Source organism: Lepisma saccharinum, chromosome 15, assembly GCF_977018435.1.
Source record: "Lepisma saccharinum chromosome 15, izLepSacc3.1, whole genome shotgun sequence".
In the NCBI taxonomy this organism is placed as follows: Eukaryota; Metazoa; Arthropoda; class Insecta; order Zygentoma; family Lepismatidae; genus Lepisma; species Lepisma saccharinum.
The window spans coordinates 15,066,746-15,088,085 of NC_139243.1; the positions used below are offsets into that span (position 1 = coordinate 15,066,746).

At 38.7% G+C, this 21,340-nt stretch overlaps 1 pseudogene; it reads left to right on the forward strand.

Moving 5' to 3' along the window:
- The first annotated feature begins 19,660 nt into the window (after positions 1 to 19,660).
- On the forward strand, positions 19,661 to 20,365 carry LOC145999128 (histone-lysine N-methyltransferase SETMAR pseudogene; annotated as a pseudogene).
- Positions 20,366 to 21,340: the final 975 nt, after the last annotated feature.

Sequence of the window (21,340 nt, forward strand, 5' to 3'; positions counted from 1 at the left end):
AGGGGGGTCATACTTTCTCAGGAAATTCCCGAGGGCATTTTTACAAAAATCTTGGATTAGACAGGGTTCCACACTTGAGCAAAAAGCTCATATGGGCATGTTGAGCTAGTTTTAAGTGTAGGCAAATCTGCCAGAGGGGGGTTCATACTTTCTCGTCCTGGTTATAGGGGTTTTTACACTACTACCTTCCTTGGCTTTCCTTGGAAAAAAAGTTTCCAATTTTTCATGTATGTCATTGGTCTCCCTTCAACAAGCTGTTTCTTTCAAATTTTTGGCCTCTCCGATGGCGCAGTGGTAACATCGTCGCCTTGTAATCAAGGGGTTCCGGGTTCGATTCCCGGTGGAGGCATATAGCGGTTCGAATGCCACTTTAAACTGTAGGTCCACTCCCGATTAGCTTTACTATGCACAAAGTGTACTTAAACACCAACTCAATCAATCAAATTTCTAAACATGTCTTGTACTAAAACCGGGCAAGAGTGAAGCAGTTGGAGTTTAAAAAGTCCACTTTATACACAGTAAGTCTGGACCTATAGTTTAAAGTGGGATCCAAACCACTGTGTGCCTCCATCGGGTATCGAACCCGGGACACCTTTCGCTAGTTTTATCCACTTTCATTGGCATATTATTGGAATTTCAATTAGTGGCTAAAACATGCATGCATGTTCCATGTTTTCTTTATTTTCAACACCGCGCTCCTTAAATTTCATTCCACACCCTCTCAGCACTTCTACAGAGCATTCATTCCCCGACATTCGCTAAGAGACTCGGCGGCAAGCGGCCCGGCGTCAGCGCTTGTCTTTCCCAGTGAATGGGTCCGCGACAGTCTGCTTTTTTCGCTCTCCCTGCCTTCGCTCTCTTTCCCTTTATGTTGACGTTGCAGACTGACGCCAGTATAATCCTCCCTCGGAAGTTGTGTTGTGTCGTGTCCGTGTGTTGAAGATTGTGGCTTAATATGGCACAACAAAAGTTTACATTGCAACAAAGAATTTACGTTGTCGAGTGTTACTTCGGAAAGAGGAATTGTGAAGAAGTGCGACGACGTTTTGCAACGAAATTTCCTGGTTTTCCCGTTCCACATAGAACCACTATATTAACCTCGTAAAAAAGTTTAGAGTAACAGGGTCAGTTCTGAATAAAAGTGGAAAGAAAAATGGGAAAATCTAAAAAATAAAGTACACAAAGACAATCTGCACACCATCCATGAGTTAAAAGAGAGTATTGTACGAAAAATCGGGACAATTACAGTAGACGAACTTGCACGTGTAAATGCCAATTTCTTTCGGAGATGCCAGGAATGTGTTGCAGCAGAGGGACATCATTTTCAACACCTTCTGTAGTCAAGGTTAGTACACAATATGAAAACTGTAATTTTAATAACCGACTCTAGCGACTGTCATGGATGCGTACGTGGGGGGGGGGGGGTTTAGCTATAACTAAAAGAGCACAGGGTCCAGTACACCCCGCCCCCCTCTTTGGCAAAGAAAAAGTCATGCTGCTTATATGTTTCCTGAAATATTACATAATTCTCTTTAATCTATTTTCCTCTTGATTTTATTTGATTTTTGTTATTTAACACCGTTTTATTGTCACTTTTGGCTAATTGCAACATTGAATATGAGTTTAAATTCATGAGAGAGGAAAAGTTACATGCTTGACCAGAAAGTAAATTGTATACGGGAAGTCAACGCTAATCGACATAATACTATTCAAGTGGCAAATGTAATATACTTAAGAATTTAACTTTTAAATTCGTTAATTTACCACTTTATGACAGAAATGACCTGTATTATACTGTATGTTGTAACTCAAAATAGATGCAGTTATTTTAATAATGGCATGTTATGTAAATCTGATTTCTAAGTAATTCTCAGTTATACGTATTATTTTCTCTTCACCTTGACATACGTATAACTCAGATTCAACTGCATAGACATTGTGTTTTTCAACTCCCGTCAATAGTAGCATCATGTATCTCTTGGGATCAGATTCAATGGTAAACCATATTGCTCAAGGAGTGATGCCCAAAATAATCAATACCACCCTCTGTGAGGCAAAGGGTCATGCGATGGAGGGGGGCGCTAGTTGTCGTGGTGGGTTCATTCTTGTGTAATGTTCGCTTATTTACAATTTCCAAAAGTAACCTCAAGAAGGGTACCAAACTGGAATGTGTGATCTCACGTGGGGAGAGATGGCATTTATTGCTTACAATGTAACTGTTCATTTTATTATATTTTTTACACTGTAAGGCAGAAGTGTTTGAAATTTGCAACGGGAAGGTGAAGATTAGAATATGTACGTAAGAAAATAGTGGAGATGGGTCAGTGCTTCGAAGTAATTCGTTACTTATAATGCCGCCGTTTGCAACTAATACTTACATTCATCAAGTACCTAACTGTAACGCAGTTACCTTCCAAAGGGAATAACTGCAACTCTGTTACTTTTTAGGTAAATGTAACAGGTTTATTAGTTACTTCTAAAGTTACTTTTCCAGGTAATTATATGCTAACTTTGCAAACAAGGACGAAGGAGAAAACCATGACAACTCTCTTTATGATTGTTTGTGTCTCCGAGATGCTGGAGTAACTAGATATCGAAGAAAGTACGATACCGTCAGTACCTTTTCATTTCTATGCTCAATTTAGAAGCATAACGTACGAGTATCGTAAGTAGTATAAAGAAAATACAACAAAAAATGGGAGATGCATAATTATCTACATCTGAATCTAGAACTGTAGATTCGGATCTGGTATGAAAATAAAAATCGGGTATCCGGAACCGAAAATCAGAACCGGATATCAGGATCCAGTATCACCCGAGTTCCAGATCTAGCCATCCCAAACGCTAGTTCGTTTCCTTGTGATAGATCCGGCCTCAGGGTTGGCTGCGCCCTGTGCAAGGAAACAAGCTGGCGCCCATCTCTTCATTTTCAAGGATTATCTTGTGAATTACATGGGAGTACATTTTCGCTAAATTCATTCCTCTGATTCAATGTCACAAGATCTGTATTTGTGTCTTGAGAATATAAAGAAAAATGCAAGTCTCAGTTCAAAAACACGCAAGTTCATTTTGTAGGAACATTCATTCCTTTTTGTGGAAACCTAAACTTGAAGGAAAGTCTTAGCTAAATACCTCTACATCCTGGCAGTGATGTCCATTCCCCAAGGTCTTTGATGCACTCCTTCCCTCATAAAGATAGAATATTTCCCCCACCCCCGCCTTTGTGCCGAATTATTTACTGAAATTATTTTGGTCACACAAAATTTGCGGAACAATACAATACAAACAAATGTAAGCACTACATATTTTCTTTAAGTATTGTTTTCAATATATACATTTATATGTTTATTATATGTTACTCTGAATTTGATTGGGGGTCCCGGGTTCGAATCCTGGCCTGGGAATGGATGTTTGATAGTGTTCATTCATCAATTTCATCATGTCATCACTCATTCCCATCTTCGCAAATTAGCCAAAGGTGGCACAAAATGCGAAGTAAGATAAAGCAAATCAATCAATCTATTTGACGTTGAGTGAAATAACACTTAGATAAATTATAATAACTTCTGACGTTACAAAGTTGTTGCAGCAAAACTATCTATAATTTCCTCATTTTGTAACACTTTGAAATATCGGACACACAGGATGGAATTATGGTAGACTTTAACCACTCATCAGCAATTCACGAACGTAGTCTGCTTTTAATGATTCTTATGACACTCCTTGTGCTTTATGCAGAGCAACGTGTCACTGGTATGGTGATCAGAATTTTATACAATACCTGCATATTTGGAAAGGTCGAAAACTGGACAACAACACCGTATGGTCTAAAAAAGCTATTCTTAATGGTTAAGGCATTTCTGCTGATCATACATATTCTTCAGAACCCGTCATGTCGCCTGTGCCTGAACTGAACTTTCACTCTCTTTTAAGGAGTTGTGCAAAGAGATTACCCAGACATTGTTTGCCACTGGTCGAGATGCCAGCAATCGAAAGGCGCATGGCATTCGAAACCTTTCATTGCAGTTGAAATTAAAAGACACAAGAAAGAAAAGGCACGGCTCACTTTCATGTTTGCTAACATAAAACATACAAACTGCTGAGTCTCACTGCCATTGTTAGTGTACTGAACCTTATTATTATCAGTTTCTTTGCTGGACTAACCTTGTATTAATGAGAACAGCATGTCCCCCACCCATCCAAACCGATTCTAAAGGCATAAGAGGGGGTGTTTCATTTCTATCCCATCGCCGTGATCACCCACATGTAGGTAGAGAAACTGTACATAATAACAACCATAATTAAAAATCAATAACAAGTGAATCAAACGAAACGATCCCCACAAGTAGAATGACAGCACTATGTTCCTACGCGTCAGCAAAAATTTGATGCGCCTGGTGTTATGTTACATCCGGTGTAGCGGGGTACGAGCGATTTTATTGTTGAGTCAGCAGAACGTGTCTGATCACATTGAAGACATCGGAAGCGGTGGGGGGAGGGGTCAATGGATTTGTCACGTTGTTTCTTGATGTATGCTAACCTAACACGTGCGTATGTTTGTGTGTGTGTGTGTGTGTGGAGGAAATGCGCGCGCAACCATTGCGTATGATGCAAACACATGAAGAAATGATTTAAAGATGGCACCGAAGGTGCTTTACCCCGAAAGCTTAGCGGCTAAGGTTATTGCTCTGTAAAACAAGAGGCGTCGAGGGTTCGATTCCTGGTAGAGTCAATATTGATTGATTGATAGATTGAGTTAGTTTTTTCAAGTCCGTTTTATGCACGGCAAAACTAATCAGGATTGGAGCTACAGTTGAAAAGTGGTAATTCGGACCACTATGTGCCTCCACCGAGTATCGAACCTGGGACCCCTTGATTACAAGGCGACGATGTCAATATTGAATGGTATCGATTAGCCTGTGTGTAAATAAAGGCGACAAAATGGTTGAGTTCGAAAATCGAGTTGGGTTAGTGGTTAATGTTGTCACCTGGCAATGAAGAGGTCGCGGGTTCGATTCTCTAGGTAGTTAAATTAGGCCAATTGTTTAGTCCCGCCATTATAGGTCCCCGATTAGTCCATTTGTGCATAAATAGTGATTGAATAAAATCAATATGGCGGCCTTGGGGTAGTGGTTAATGTTGTCGCCTGGTAATGAAGAGGTCGCGGGTTCGATTCTCTAGGTAGTTAAATGAGGCCAATTGTTTTGTCCCGCCATTATAGGTCCCGATTAGTCCATCTGTGCATAAATAGTATTTGAATAAAATCAATATGGCGGCCGCGTTTTGTGTTTAGCGGCGGCGGCGGCCGGGGCGCGGCGCGGCGCGGGGCGGGGCGGAGCGGGGCGGGGCGGGGCGGGGCGGGGCGGGGCGGGGCGGCGCGGCGCGAGCGCGGGGGTGTTTTTTATTCCGCGAGATGTTTCAACCAAGTGGTTGAGGGTTCGATTCCCAATGTTGGTGAAAATTGGATATTCAATTGTATTTGTTTAAAAGTTCCGATTAGCTTTTTGTGCACAAAGAGAAAATGAACTAATTGGAAATAGGATGGTTATGCTGTAATGAAAAGGTCCCGGGTTCGATTCACAATGTCAAATTGGCTGATAATGATGTTGTTTTTTTAAAAAAAAAAAAAAAAGAAGTGTGTTGAGTCCCCATTAGTATTTAGGCAGGAACAGATATTAAAAATCAAAACAAAATGCCTTTTGATTACAACGCAAAGACTTTACCGCTAATGTATAAAGATAAATTAGAATCTGTTGTTTTGCCGTGTGGGGCCCCAGTACCGATTAGCTTAAATGCATAAAGAGTAGGTAAAATAAGCAAGATGGCCGTCACTATTGTTTTGTGATCAAAGAGGAGTCACAGGTTCGATTCAATCAAAGGAGGCAAGATTCTATGTTTCAATTCCATGTAAAAGTCTAAAGTTATGTTTCGATTAACCTCAATGCATAAAGAGGAATTAAACAAAAACAAGCAAAATGGCGACAGATGTGATAAAAGAAAAATTGAATTAGTTTTTTATAGTGACAAGAAAAAATAGCGAATCATTGTTAGAAATAGAATGAAAATAAAGATACTTGCCTTTGCGTGTCCAGCGCTGTGCAGAAAAGCTCTCATGCTTTATCTCCGACAAGTCCACAATACACTTTTTTTTTTATTGTATAGTTAATTATTAATGTTGTTATTAACACAGATTCTTACCAGTGTGAAGAAAAGCTCTCATGCTTTATCTCCGACAAATTCACAATACACACTTTTTCATTATATAGTTAATTATTAATGTTGTTATTAACACCGAGTTTTACCAGTATGAAGAAAAGCTCTCATGCTTTATCTTCGACAAGTCCACAATACACACTTTTTCATTATATAGTTAATTATTAATGTTGTTATTAACGATTGTTACCAGTAAAAATATAAACCATGAGGATTTTTAAAAGGGTGATAAGTGAAAAAAGCCAAGACATATATTTTATCCCTGTTTATTACCAATATTTACAAAATTCAAAAGAGCCGCACACACACACACACACATACATATGTAAAATGTTTATATTGTGTCACCAGTTTATCAGCATGTTATTTAACAAGTTTTTATTCTTCAAGTTTGTTCACTCACCCACATAAGGAATTGTGTCACTATCATATCCATTTTCTGCTGCAACCACTGAATTAAAATGTTTCACTATTTTTTCCACAAGCATGTTCTCGCAAAAAACAAACACTTCTTTGGAAAGTCTTTTTCCGTCGATGTTTTGTATAGACAAAGGCTCAGGTTTTGTACATCCATGTAGATGGGAAAGCACAAACTTCTCCTTATTACATGCATGGACAGGGGAAATATCTGTGCAACCGAAACATTGTTCGCGAAGGTCGAGAATGCAAGATTCCACACAGTTTCCAAAATATGATTTCAGATACGGCGACACTGTTTCACACATAACTTTCGCATGCTCGATGCACACAAATATCTTCATAAAGTTCCGCCACGAACTTTCTGCGATGAACACTATCTCCAGGGAACCGTAAGCTGGTTTCTTCCTTATAATGATCTGACGGCGATTGTACAGTGTGGTTATCAGCAATTCATGTTGCTCACTTAGTGGGTAGGAAACACGAGGCTGCTCACCTGGAATAGCGATGTAATTGTCGATTACTGGAAACAATTCCTGAAGAGCGTGCCACTCCTGCAACTGTAATTCAACACCGGCCGCCCCGCTTCTGTGTAGCCTGACCACAGGTTGGAAATCCAGATGAGAGGAAAGTCCGATTGAGATAACATTTGTTTTCGAAGCATTCAAATAGTAGACGTGATCGAATAATATCGACTGGCGTATAAGACTAGTTACTTGTTTTTGTTCTTCAGGTAAATGCTGATCGCTCTCTTTCTGAAGAACCCCTTTGAAATTAGTGTACGGTTGAAATCTTTTTTTCAGCGGCATCGAAATAGAGGATTCCATGACTAAGAACTGCGAGATACTGCATGTCGCAGCGTGCAGGTATACATTTGAAGAAATGCGTGGGTGTGTTTTTGAGACGCATGCGCGCGTAGCAAACCAAGCATGTGCTGGACAAAAAAGGTGGAGGGGGCGGGGCATTACAAAGTTCAATGGTGAGAGAAAAATCAGCAGAATATCATAAACGTCATATTGAGGAAATATTGGATAACAAATATTAATTAATTTAATTAAAGCATCAACCGCATTGTCGATCTGAAATTAGGTTTATAGACAGGGGGCAAAATGGAAAATATCGACGATGTTCTAGTATTGGATTGTTTCTGTATTTCCATCGGTATAATCCTCCACCACATTTGAAGCATACTGTTTTATCCTCTTTGTGAATGTAAAATAATCCTGCTTCGGACAGAGCTTCTACAAACGGGAATTCTTTTGATTGCCAGTTTCTGAAAGAGGACAATCTAGCATTGAAAGATCCCATCTCTGGATATTGCGTCATTGTTCTGTAAAGACACAAAACAAGATAAATATTATAAGTAAGCTGTTGTAAACTGTAACGCTACAAAATTATTAATATACTATTAGGACTATATGTAACTTGTACAAAATTTCAAACAGTATTTACTGTCAATATTTACTAGTATACGTACCGAGTATTATAAATTTAATTTACGAGTCAGCAAATAAGTTGTTATAATATTGTCGTTTTTTATCGGTACTGGGAATAAAATTTGAAATTTATGCATGGGTTTACCAGAGACTCTATGGAATAAATACAGAAAACAGTAATGCCCACAGTACACAGACCCGTAACTTTGTATCTGATGAGTGTTGTACGTATAGAATTTAGAGTTATTTTCCAAAAATCGCAAATGGTTATGCACATGTGGAGGTTTTCCGTAACTATCAAAAAATTCCCCCCGGGAGTTACTGTCTATGTAAATTGCTACCCAGTGCTTCCCGGGGCTATCTTTGGGATCTGTATTTACAATCAACGCTGCTGGTAGTTCCACATGTACAGGTAATTCATTAGCTGCGAAAACCCCAACATGATGATTGTCAAAGGCTCTATTTGATATTAACCCGTGAAGCAAATTTAAAGTCGACAGCATTGCTGGACACTAAATAGTAATATTGTGCAACTCACCTTTTTATACTTCAAAGTAGACGGTACACGTCACAGTAGATTCCAGAACCAATTTGATCTGGGCCACCAAGCTGTTTATCGTTGTTGAAACTATGGAGAGCTATCTAACACAACGCTGATGCTCGGAATATGTAGGCGGGGTTTACAAACGCGCATGCGTACAGTGCTATCTGGCATTTGTTGTGCTGTTGTAAAATGAATTTTGTACTATAAGAAAATTGTCTGTATGTGTGTGTGTATATATATATATATATACAGACACACACGCATATTTATTTATTGATGAAGTGTATATATATATATATATATATATATATATATATATATAATACAATACAATATAATATATATATATGTAATTTGAAGATACAACATATCAGTAAAATCTAACAACTAGAAAAATATTCATAACATTCGACTTTTATATTATATGTAATTTAAAACATTCTTCACAGTTTGAGAAATGGAGTGCTTGTGGAAACACCCGTTCTCTGCAATATTGGCTGGTCCATCAGGATGTGGAAAGACATATTTTGTGAAGCATTTTCTCCAGTGTTTACCCCAAATGGTAAATGTAAAATTCAACAATATTTTGGTGTGCTACGGGGAATGGCAATCTGAATACAATGATTTCCCTGGTTTTGTACAATTTCGGGAAGGAATGCCTAATATTGTCCAATTTGTGCCAAATTCTGGACCTCATCTTATTATTATCGATGATCAGATGAGGGAATGCGATCAAAGAGTCACAGATTTATTTACAAAAGGGTGTCATCATCGTGATATTAGTCTTTTCTTTATCACTCAAAATCTATTCCATCAGGGAAAAGGGAATAGGGATATATCTTTAAATAGTCATTATATTGTATGCTTCAAAAATCCAAGAGACAGAGCCCAAATTAATTATTTATCTAGACAAGTATACCCGGAGAATCCAAATTTTATAAAAGATGCATATTACAATGCCACCGCTGAACCCCATGGATATTTGCTGTTTGATCTGAAGCAGAACACTCCGGAAGAAGTACGTTTTCGGTCGCGGATATTTCCCGACGATGATATCAATTATGTATATATTCCTACAAAAAAAGCAAGCATAATCACTAGTCGTTTATTCTGTCATCATGGCTCCAAGAGTGAAACACGCTAAAGTGCTCCAAGTTTTGTCGGATGCTAAACCAGCTCTTCGCACAGCGATATTACAAGCTGCTGATTCTTCCTTAGTTAATTCAATCTGTGAGTGTTGTTACAATGTTCTAAAAGGGAATGTTCCTCTTTCAACACCTCAGAAAACAAGATTGAGCCGGTACAAGAAGGTGATACGTAATCTCTCTGCCAAAGGACACTCTACAAAGCAGAAGAAACAGATACTAGTGCAACACGGAGGATTTTTACCTGCGTTATTAGCCCCTTTAATAGGAGGAGTGTTATCAAGTTTATTTAAGTGAAAAAAAAATCTGAACATGGAGCATGCCAAAAAAATGGTTATAATACCTCACGAATTTATGGATAACATGAGACATCCTGTTATGTCTGCACCGTCTACATCCTTATCGCAATTGGATCAGGATATGCAAGTAATTTTGAATCTCAAAGGTCTTTCGGATGATGAAAAATGGAATCGTTACAGTATTGTGCTCCAAACATGTCTGTCTATTACTCGAAAACAAAGAGAACCTGTGTCGCTACCGATTACAGAATCTACTGAGAAGTTGACTGATATGAAAGAAGAAATTCTAGCTGCTACACCTAGCATGTATCGTAGAAAAGCCGAACTGTTGTATGAACGTCTTTTACATAATAGTAATATTGATTGGGATAAATATGGGGCAGTTTTTATTAACAATAATAAAATTGAAGGCTCAAATATTGTCGATCTAGTATCGGATATAATTCGACCACGAAAAACAAGCAATCCTGTTGGGTGGCAACTATTCAATAGAGCTCTGGCGTTATCTAATATTCCTCAAGAATATATAGGTAACCCCCGGAGACAGGAGTTTATTCAACAGATTGTTTTTGGCAACCCCGGACGCCATGTTCCGCTGTCCGGAGCTAACCAAGAAGAGGCACAAGAATTAACAGAAGCAGAAGAAGAAGAAGAAGAAAAGGAACCAATTTCTTTTGTATCATCATTTCCAGGGCACAAACGTAAACGTACTGTTCCAGTTTGGTCAAGATACAAACCATGAGCGAAAAAATATTAGAGAATATCTGGTACAATCCATCTCATCCAGCATCCTATTCTACAGCTTCAACACTATGGAAAGCTGTAAAAAAATCCATACCATTGTCAACAATCAAACATTGGTTGACAAAGCAAACTGCATACACTTTGCATAGACCTGTAAAGCGTCGATTTCCGAGAAACTTTTATTTTGTGCATAATATCGATGACCAATGGCAGGCTGACTTGAATGACATGCAGAGTTTGCGGAATCACAACAAAGGGTACAGATATATACTCACAGTTATCGATATTTTTAGCAGGCATGCTTGGGCTGTCCCTGTAAAAAATAAAACTGGTGTATGTATTAAAAAGGCTTTCCAGCAAATTTTCAAACAAAGCAAAAGAAAACCTTTGAAATTACAAACTGACAAAGGCCGTGAGTTTACCAACAGTATTGTGCAGGAATATCTCAAAAAACAAAATGTAATTTATTTTACAACAAAGAATCCTGATATTAAAGCTAGTATTGTTGAAAGATTCAACAGAACTTTAAAGGAACGCATGTGGAAGTATTTTACTAAGCAAAGAACCAGCTGTTATGTTAATGTACTCCCAAAGCTTTTGAAAGCTTATAATCATAAAATTCACTCGAGTATTAAAATGGCACCAGCAGATGTTACTCCTGAGAAGGTTTTGAAAGTATGGCACATTATGTATGACAAAAAACTCAAATCTGATTCATCTCCACTATTGTCATTGAAGATGCCATTCAAAATAGGAGATACAGTGAGAATAACAAAAACCAAAAAACGCTTTGACAAAGGTTACATGGAAAATTGGACAAGAGAAATATTTGTGGTGGAACGTATTTTGAAAAGAAATCCTCAAGTGTATGAATTAAAAGATCTACAAGGACATAAAATCGATGGAACATTTTATACGGAAGAGTTGCAATTGGTCCGCTTCCCGGATATGCATGAAATTGATAAAATCCTTGCGACCAAAGGTAAAGGAGCCAGTAAAAAGTTGTTAGTTCATTGGAAAGGTTACTCCAGATTATTTGACAGTTGGATTAGCGCATCGTTTTTGGAGTCAAAAAAAGAGAGAGAGAGGCATAAATTTTTGTAGGTATTCTCATCAGTGGTACAAATAACCTTCATAACACATCATGAGAAAAGCAAACGCTTTCTACCTTACTTTGCCTAGTAACAGTTCCATGAAATATTTCCCAAGTAATACTCTAACTAATTACACCACAAAGCTTCAGAACCGTGTGGAGTTGGACGCCAACAAATGGGAGATGGCATTGGTAGAAGTGCATTATCCTTATTCAATACTAAACATTACAAGATTTAACAACTATATTCAATATAAATCTATGGATGATGTCAAATGGAACGAACTTCGAATATCCGAAGGCTATTACGCATCTATAAACAGCATTGTTGCAGAAATCAATAAATATTCTGAAACATTAAATTTTAGTCTCCGAAATCATCCTGCGTACAAACATGTGACTGTTGATATATCTACCAAGCAGAGAAACATAAATGTACGATTGTCACCTCAACTGGCACGGATATTAGGTTTTAAACCGACCGATGATCTATCAGAAGTAAAAATTGGACGCTCGCCTCCAAATGTTGTGAGAGAAATTCCTTCCCAGATGTATATTTACACAGATATTGCGGAATCACATATGGTGGGAGATGCTGTCGCCCCTCTATTACGTATTATAAACATTAATCCTATGGAACATACTTTTGGAAGTGATGGTGTGCAAATTTTCGATTCACCACATTACATCCCAGTGCAGAAACATAATTTCGAACAAATAGAAATTGACTTAAGGGATAGCACTGGTGCACACATCCCATTCTCCTTCGGACTAGTGTGTTTGAAACTTCATTTTAGACGTTGTGGTGAAAAGCTCTGATTATGAATGACCCATATTTTCAATACTACCATCAACAAGCTGGATCTGGTGTGGGTAACATATATTACGGTGCTGCCTATCAAAAAGGACATGGCATTGGAAGTTTTCTTGGAGGACTTTTTCGGTCAGCTTTGCCTCTTATCAAAAAAGGAGCGAAAGCTGTAGGGAAAGAAATGTTAAAAACAGGGGTAAATGTGTTAGGTGATGTTGTAGACAAAACACCCCTAAAACAGTCACTACAATCCAGAATTTCGGATGCCAGATCAAATCTTAAAAGAAAAGCTGAAACAAAGCTCAAGGAAATGATTGGTTCAGGTTATCAGGGGCATAAACATTTCAAAAGGAATCACTCTGTTTCGGGACAGCGAACTGGAAGGATCGCTCAGAGAAAGAAGAGATCCAGTGCCAATACAAACACCAAGAAAACAACCAAACGCAACCGTAAGAAAATTCAAATAACATCAGATATTTTTGATTAGATATGGCGCTAATTAGGGAGAAATCATGTGAGTGTTTTAAAAGTGAATTGGATATTTTCTCGGTAAAACCTACTCAGACAAGCATCTTAGAACACCACACCATCGGATACAAACCTGTTAGTTCTCTGGCAGATAATGCCCCCACCGAGTTTGTAATACCTGGACATGGTGATGATTATATGGATTTAGCACACACAATGTTGAATATAGATGCCAGAATTGTAAAAGCGAATGGTCAGTTATTGCTACCCACAGATAAAACAATTGGACCTGTCAATGATTTTCTCAATGCAATGTTCAGCGAAGTACAAATCTACTTAAATAACAAACTCATCTCGTTTCCATCTCACATGCACCCATACAGGTCTTATTTTGAAAAAGCACTGAACTATGACATATCTGCAAAATCATCTCATCTCCAAAGTGCATTGTGGTACAAGGATACAGCAGGCGCTTTTGATAACGTTTCGGAAGACAACAAAGGCTTTACAAAACGTAACCAACTAACAAAACAGAGTAAAACATTTGATATGTTTGGTTACTTGCATTCTGATATTTTCAATCAAGAGAAATTTTTGATCAATGGAGTGGAAATGCGAATAAAACTGATTCCTTCGAAAAACACTTTCTGCTTGATGGGATTAGATGACAGTGAAGGCAAAGTGGAAATTCTGGATGCTACACTATATGTGAGAAAAATATCGGTCAGTTCATCCATCAAACTTAGTCACAATCGCATATTGCAAAAACATACAGCAAAATACCCTCTAACAAGAGTACAACTTAAAGCTGTAACTATTCCAAAAGATATTGTTTCAAAAACAACTGACAATGTGATACTTGGACGTCTTCCGAAACGATTAGTTGTGGGGTTTGTTACCAACGATGCATTCAACGGCACACTGTCTACAAACCCATTCAATTTTCAACATTTCAATTACAACTTCTTTACTTTATATGTTGATGGAGTCCAAATTCCCGGCAAACCACTTCAACCAGACTTTGAAAACAACAAGTACATAACAGCATATCACACATTATTCTCTGGAACAGGGATACACTATATGGATGAAGGAAACAATATATCGCGTGAGGAATACCCCCAGGGATACGCATTACTTGTTTTCGATATAACACCAGACGCAGCTGCAAGTGCCAAATCCCACTGCAGTCTTCAACGGCAAGGGGCTGTTAGCTTGGAAGTCCACTTCAAATCGGCTTTGGAATCTACTGTGACTTGTGTTATCTACTCTGAATTTGACGCTCTCATGGAAATTAATAATCAAAGAGATATTCATCTGGATTAATTGTATAACAAGGTGAGTTGCACAATATTACTATTTAGTGTCCAGCAATGCTGTCGACTTTAAATTTGCTTCACGGGTTAATATCAAATAGAGCCTTTGACAATCATCATGTTGGGGTTTTCGCAGCTAATGAATTATCTGTACATGTGGAACTACCAGCAGCGTTGATTGTAAATACAGATCCCAAAGATAGCCCCGGGAAGCACTGGGTAGCAATTTACATAGACAGTAACTCCCGGGGGGAATTTTTTGATAGTTACGGAAAACCTCCACATGTGCATAACCATTTGCGATTTTTGGAAAATAACTCTAAATTCTATACGTACAACACTCATCAGATACAAAGTTACGGGTCTGTGTACTGTGGGCATTACTGTTTTCTGTATTTATTCCATAGAGTCTCTGGTAAACCCATGCATAAATTTCAAATTTTATTCCCAGTACCGATAAAAAACGACAATATTATAACAACTTATTTGCTGACTCGTAAATTAAATTTATAATACTCGGTACGTATACTAGTAAATATTGACAGTAAATACTGTTTGAAATTTTGTACAAGTTACATATAGTCCTAATAGTATATTAATAATTTTGTAGCGTTACAGTTTACAACAGCTTACTTATAATATTTATCTTGTTTTGTGTCTTTACAGAACAATGACGCAATATCCAGAGATGGGATCTTTCAATGCTAGATTGTCCTCTTTCAGAAACTGGCAATCAAAAGAATTCCCGTTTGTAGAAGCTCTGTCCGAAGCAGGATTATTTTACATTCACAAAGAGGATAAAACAGTATGCTTCAAATGTGGTGGAGGATTATACCGATGGAAATACAGAAACAATCCAATACTAGAACATCGTCGATATTTTCCATTTTGCCCCCTGTCTATAAACCTAATTTCAGATCGACAATGCGGTTGATGCTTTAATTAAATTAATTAATATTTGTTATCCAATATTTCCTCAATATGACGTTTATGATATTCTGCTGATTTTTCTCTCACCATTGAACTTTGTAATGCCCCGCCCCCTCCACCTTTTTTGTCCAGCACATGCTTGGTTTGCTACGCGCGCATGCGTCTCAAAAACACACCCACGCATTTCTTCAAATGTATACCTGCACGCTGCGACATGCAGTATCTCGCAGTTCTTAGTCATGGAATCCTCTATTTCGATGCCGCTGAAAAAAAGATTTCAACCGTACACTAATTTCAAAGGGGTTCTTCAGAAAGAGAGCGATCAGCATTTACCTGAAGAACAAAAACAAGTAACTAGTCTTATACGCCAGTCGATATTATTCGATCACGTCTACTATTTGAATGCTTCGAAAACAAATGTTATCTCAATCGGACTTTCCTCTCATCTGGATTTCCAACCTGTGGTCAGGCTACACAGAAGCGGGGCGGCCGGTGTTGAATTACAGTTGCAGGAGTGGCACGCTCTTCAGGAATTGTTTCCAGTAATCGACAATTACATCGCTATTCCAGGTGAGCAGCCTCGTGTTTCCTACCCACTAAGTGAGCAACATGAATTGCTGATAACCACACTGTACAATCGCCGTCAGATCATTATAAGGAAGAAACCAGCTTACGGTTCCCTGGAGATAGTGTTCATCGCAGAAAGTTCGTGGCGGAACTTTATGAAGATATTTGTGTGCATCGAGCATGCGAAAGTTATGTGTGAAACAGTGTCGCCGTATCTGAAATCATATTTTGGAAACTGTGTGGAATCTTGCATTCTCGACCTTCGCGAACAATGTTTCGGTTGCACAGATATTTCCCCTGTCCATGCATGTAATAAGGAGAAGTTTGTGCTTTCCCATCTACATGGATGTACAAAACCTGAGCCTTTGTCTATACAAAACATCGACGGAAAAAGACTTTCCAAAGAAGTGTTTGTTTTTTGCGAGAACATGCTTGTGGAAAAAATAGTGAAACATTTTAATTCAGTGGTTGCAGCAGAAAATGGATATGATAGTGACACAATTCCTTATGTGGGTGAGTGAACAAACTTGAAGAATAAAAACTTGTTAAATAACATGCTGATAAACTGGTGACACAATATAAACATTTTACATATGTATGTGTGTGTGTGTGTGTGCGGCTCTTTTGAATTTTGTAAATATTGGTAATAAACAGGGATAAAATATATGTCTTGGCTTTTTTCACTTATCACCCTTTTAAAAATCCTCATGGTTTATATTTTTACTGGTAACAATCGTTAATAACAACATTAATAATTAACTATATAATGAAAAAGTGTGTATTGTGGACTTGTCGAAGATAAAGCATGAGAGCTTTTCTTCATACTGGTAAAACTCGGTGTTAATAACAACATTAATAATTAACTATATAATGAAAAAGTGTGTATTGTGAATTTGTCGGAGATAAAGCATGAGAGCTTTTCTTCACACTGGTAAGAATCTGTGTTAATAACAACATTAATAATTAACTATACAATAAAAAAAAAGTGTATTGTGGACTTGTCGGAGATAAAGCATGAGAGCTTTTCTGCACAGCGCTGGACACGCAAAGGCAAGTATCTTTATTTTCATTCTATTTCTAACAATGATTCGCTATTTTTTCTTGTCACTATAAAAAACTAATTCAATTTTTCTTTTATCACATCTGTCGCCATTTTGCTTGTTTTTGTTTAATTCCTCTTTATGCATTGAGGTTAATCGAAACATAACTTTAGACTTTTACATGGAATTGAAACATAGAATCTTGCCTCCTTTGATTGAATCGAACCTGTGACTCCTCTTTGATCACAAAACAATAGTGACGGCCATCTTGCTTATTTTACCTACTCTTTATGCATTTAAGCTAATCGGTACTGGGGCCCCACACGGCAAAACAACAGATTCTAATTTATCTTTATACATTAGCGGTAAAGTCTTTGCATTGTAATCAAAAGGCATTTTGTTTTGATTTTTAATATCTGTTCCTGCCTAAATACTAATGGGGACTCAACACACTTCTTTTTTTTTTTAAAAAAAAAAAACAACATCATTATCAGCCAATTTGACATTGTGAATCGAACCCGGGACCTTTTCATTACAGCATAACCATCCTATTTCCAATTAGTTCATTTTCTCTTTGTGCACAAAAAGCTAATCGGAACTTTTAAACAAATACAATTGAATATCCAATTTTCACCAACATTGGGAATCGAACCCTCAACCACTTGGTTGAAACATCTCGCGGAATAAAAAACACCCCCGCGCTCGCGCCGCGCCGCCCCGCTCCGCCCCGCCCCGCGCCGCGCCGCGCCCCGGCCGCCGCCGCCGCTAAACACAAAACGCGGCCGCCATATTGATTTTATTCAAATACTATTTATGCACAGATGGACTAATCGGGACCTATAATGGCGGGACAAAACAATTGGCCTCATTTAACTACCTAGAGAATCGAACCCGCGACCTCTTCATTACCAGGCGACAACATTAACCACTACCCCAAGGCCGCCATATTGATTTTATTCAATCACTATTTATGCACAGATGGACTAATCGGGGACCTATAATGGCGGGACTAAACAATTGGCCTAATTTAACTACCTAGAGAATCGAACCCGCGACCTCTTCATTGCCAGGTGACAACATTAACCACTAACCCAACTCGATTTTCGAACTCAACCATTTTGTCGCCTTTATTTACACACAGGCTAATCGAGACCATTCAATATTGACATCGTCGCCTTGTAATCAAGGGGTCCCAGGTTCGATACTCGGTGGAGGCACATAGTGGTCCGAATTACCACTTTTCAACTGTAGCTCCAATCCTGATTAGTTTTGCCGTGCATAAAACGGACTTAAAAAAACTAACTCAATCTATCAATCAATCAATATTGACTCTACAAGGAATCGAACCCTCGACGCCTCTTGTTTTACAGAGCAATAACCTTAGCCGCTAAGCTTTCGGGGTAAAGCACCTTCGGCGCCATCTTTAAATCATTTCTTCATGTGTTTGCATCATACGCAATGGTTGCGCGCGCATTTCCTCCACACACACACACACACACAAACATACGCACGTGTTAGGTTAGCATACATCAAGAAACAACGTGACATGCATGAAAACAACTTGCAAGCAGAACAAATACGTCTCGATTCTCCATAGAGGCACACAGTGATTGGGATAGTACTTTAAATTGTAACCACGTCTCGAATAACCTATTTGAGCATATAGCGGACTCAAATATTGACTTGGAGATTGCCCACCTTGCAAAATCAAATCCGTGTTCGCCGCGTGGCAGCGTAACACCCTCCCGATTGGTCCACCACGGGTACATAAGATTAAGCTATGATTTAAATAAGCAATCATTATTTGTCCATAACTCACTCGTTTCGTAACATGCAAATCGTATATAAATGGTACTGCGAATTTATTTTTATGAAGATACGTCAACTTTTCCAATAGTAGATTTACCTCTTCTGGTGGAGAAGTATTTTCAGTAATCAACTCACGACCTATTACACAGGAGTCTAGTACTAATTCCGGCATGCCTCATCATAAATTCCATCCAATCATCGCTATTAAACTAAAAAAGGGAAAACAGTAACTCAGAAGAATACCAATTACAACAATCAAGCATAAACCACCCAGCAATATACGTGTTTCTGTCTGAATATAAATAACTTCACTTTAAAATCAGATGTACATGTATCTCGATAACCCTCCCCCCCAGAATTTTATTTAAAGCAATAACGGGTTTGCTTGTCCAAATTTTTCTGTACCCCATATAGTGGTATGTCAAGGATTTTCATAGGGGAGGCTGATGCCTTCATTTTAAAGGAATGCTGTGGCAAAGGGATGAGGGGTATGGCCCAACCAACACCTGCTTTGGCACTCTACTGACACTAGAAGATTAAAAGCATGCTTTCTTGTAGATGGGATTGGGAAATAATGTGTAAATGAGAAGAAGAAGAGCATTGATCTGTGCAATGCTTTTGTAAGGGGTCTGTGAGAGAAGCTACCAGGTAACCAAGAAAGTTCATGCGGTCTTTACAACTGCCCGTAGTTTTCGTGGGGTAGTACGCAGTTCAGCCGCCAGGGGTACATGTATGTGTGATTGGCGGAAAGCTCATTTATTGGCACGTCGGCTAACGTAGAAAACAGGTCGCAGTCGATAGTTCGGGAGCAAGTATTCGCAGTGAACCATGGCTGTGTCGAATGCAGTAATCAGGGCGTGTTTACTGTATGAGTACACGTTGGGCACAAAAGGAGCGGAAGCAGCAAGAAAAATATGTGCAGCGTTTGAAGAAGGTACAATTAGTGAACGGACAGCGCAAAAGTGGTTTCAGACCTTCTCGACTGGCGATGAGACACTGGCAGACAAACCTCGATCGGGCAGACCAAAATCTCTCGATGTGGACCAACTGAAGGCAGCAATTGAAGAGAATTCACGTCAAACGTGTCAACAACTCGCTCAACGATTTGCGGTAAGTGCTGAAATAATTCGTGTGCACTTGCATGAGCTTGGCAAATCATGGAAACTGAGTAAGTGGGTCCCGCACGAGCTGACTGCTGCAAACCGTCTCCAACGACTGAACATTTGCGCTTCCTTGCTCACTAGGAACAACAGCTGTCCAATTTTGGACCGCATTTTGACGTGTGATGAAAAGTGGGTAATGTACGATAACAAGAAACGCTCATACCATTGGCTATCGTCAAATGACACCATACCTTTAACTGCAAAACCTGCTCTTCATCAGCGGAAGGTGCTGCTGTGTGTCTGGTGGACTACGGCTGGGATTGTGCATTATGAGTTCTTGGAAAGTGGTCAAACCATCAACAAAGAGGTGTACTCCGCGCAATTGCAAAGAGTGGCCGAACAGCTTGCAAAAAAAAACAACCTGCATTAGTGAATAGGAAGCGTGTTCTTTTCCACCAAGACAACGCTAAACCGCATACAGCAAAGATGACCCTGGAGGTGATTTCTTCTCTCGGCTGGGAACTTCTGCCACATCGAGCGTATTCACCCGACATCGCTATATCAGACTACCATCGTTTTTTGTCTATGGACAACCATATGCGCAATCGACATTTCCAAACTCGCGAGGAGGTTGAAAATGCGGTGGTGCAGTTTTTTGCGGCCCTACACAAAGACTTTTTCAAACATGGCATCTACAGGCTTGTACAAAGATGGGAGAAGGTTGTAGAAGCAGATGGTGGATATTTTGCAGAATAAATATAAGGTAAACACATTTGTTTTGGATCTTTTCTTCTTTGTACTAAAACCGCATGAACTTTCTTGGTTACCTGGTACTTCTGGATAGGTGACCCCAGTGTCTTTGAGGTAACTGCCCGGTAAATATGATATGAAAGGATAGATGAAAAAAAAGTTTTTATATTTTCCAGGACTTTTTACTACATTACCATGAATTTTGAGTAGCTGATTTTATTTCCTTTGAACGTACATGTATGAGAATTCGTTTTGTACTGGAGTGTTGCACGCACATAAGAACATCAAATAGGTGAAAAATCTTCAACGGAATTGCCCAGGTACGATTTATCTCAGTGGCGCCAACTGTGGAGCTCAAGACCACTCAGCAATTTGTCTCGTATTGTTATTATATTTTAGAAATAAAGTCCCAGCATTTAACAAATCAAAGATTTTCATAATTACAGCATACCCTTAAAGAATTCTCACAACTTAATTACTGCTCATAATCATCTGTTAGATTTTCAATTTGATAATTGTCAGTGTTCTATATTATTAACACTGTTCGTGGTCATATCGTCATCATGCAAATAAGGGAGAACAAGAGCTTAGGGCATGTATTATGTGTAGGGCCCAGGACTTTATGTCCTATAAAACTGTAAAATATGTGTGTTAT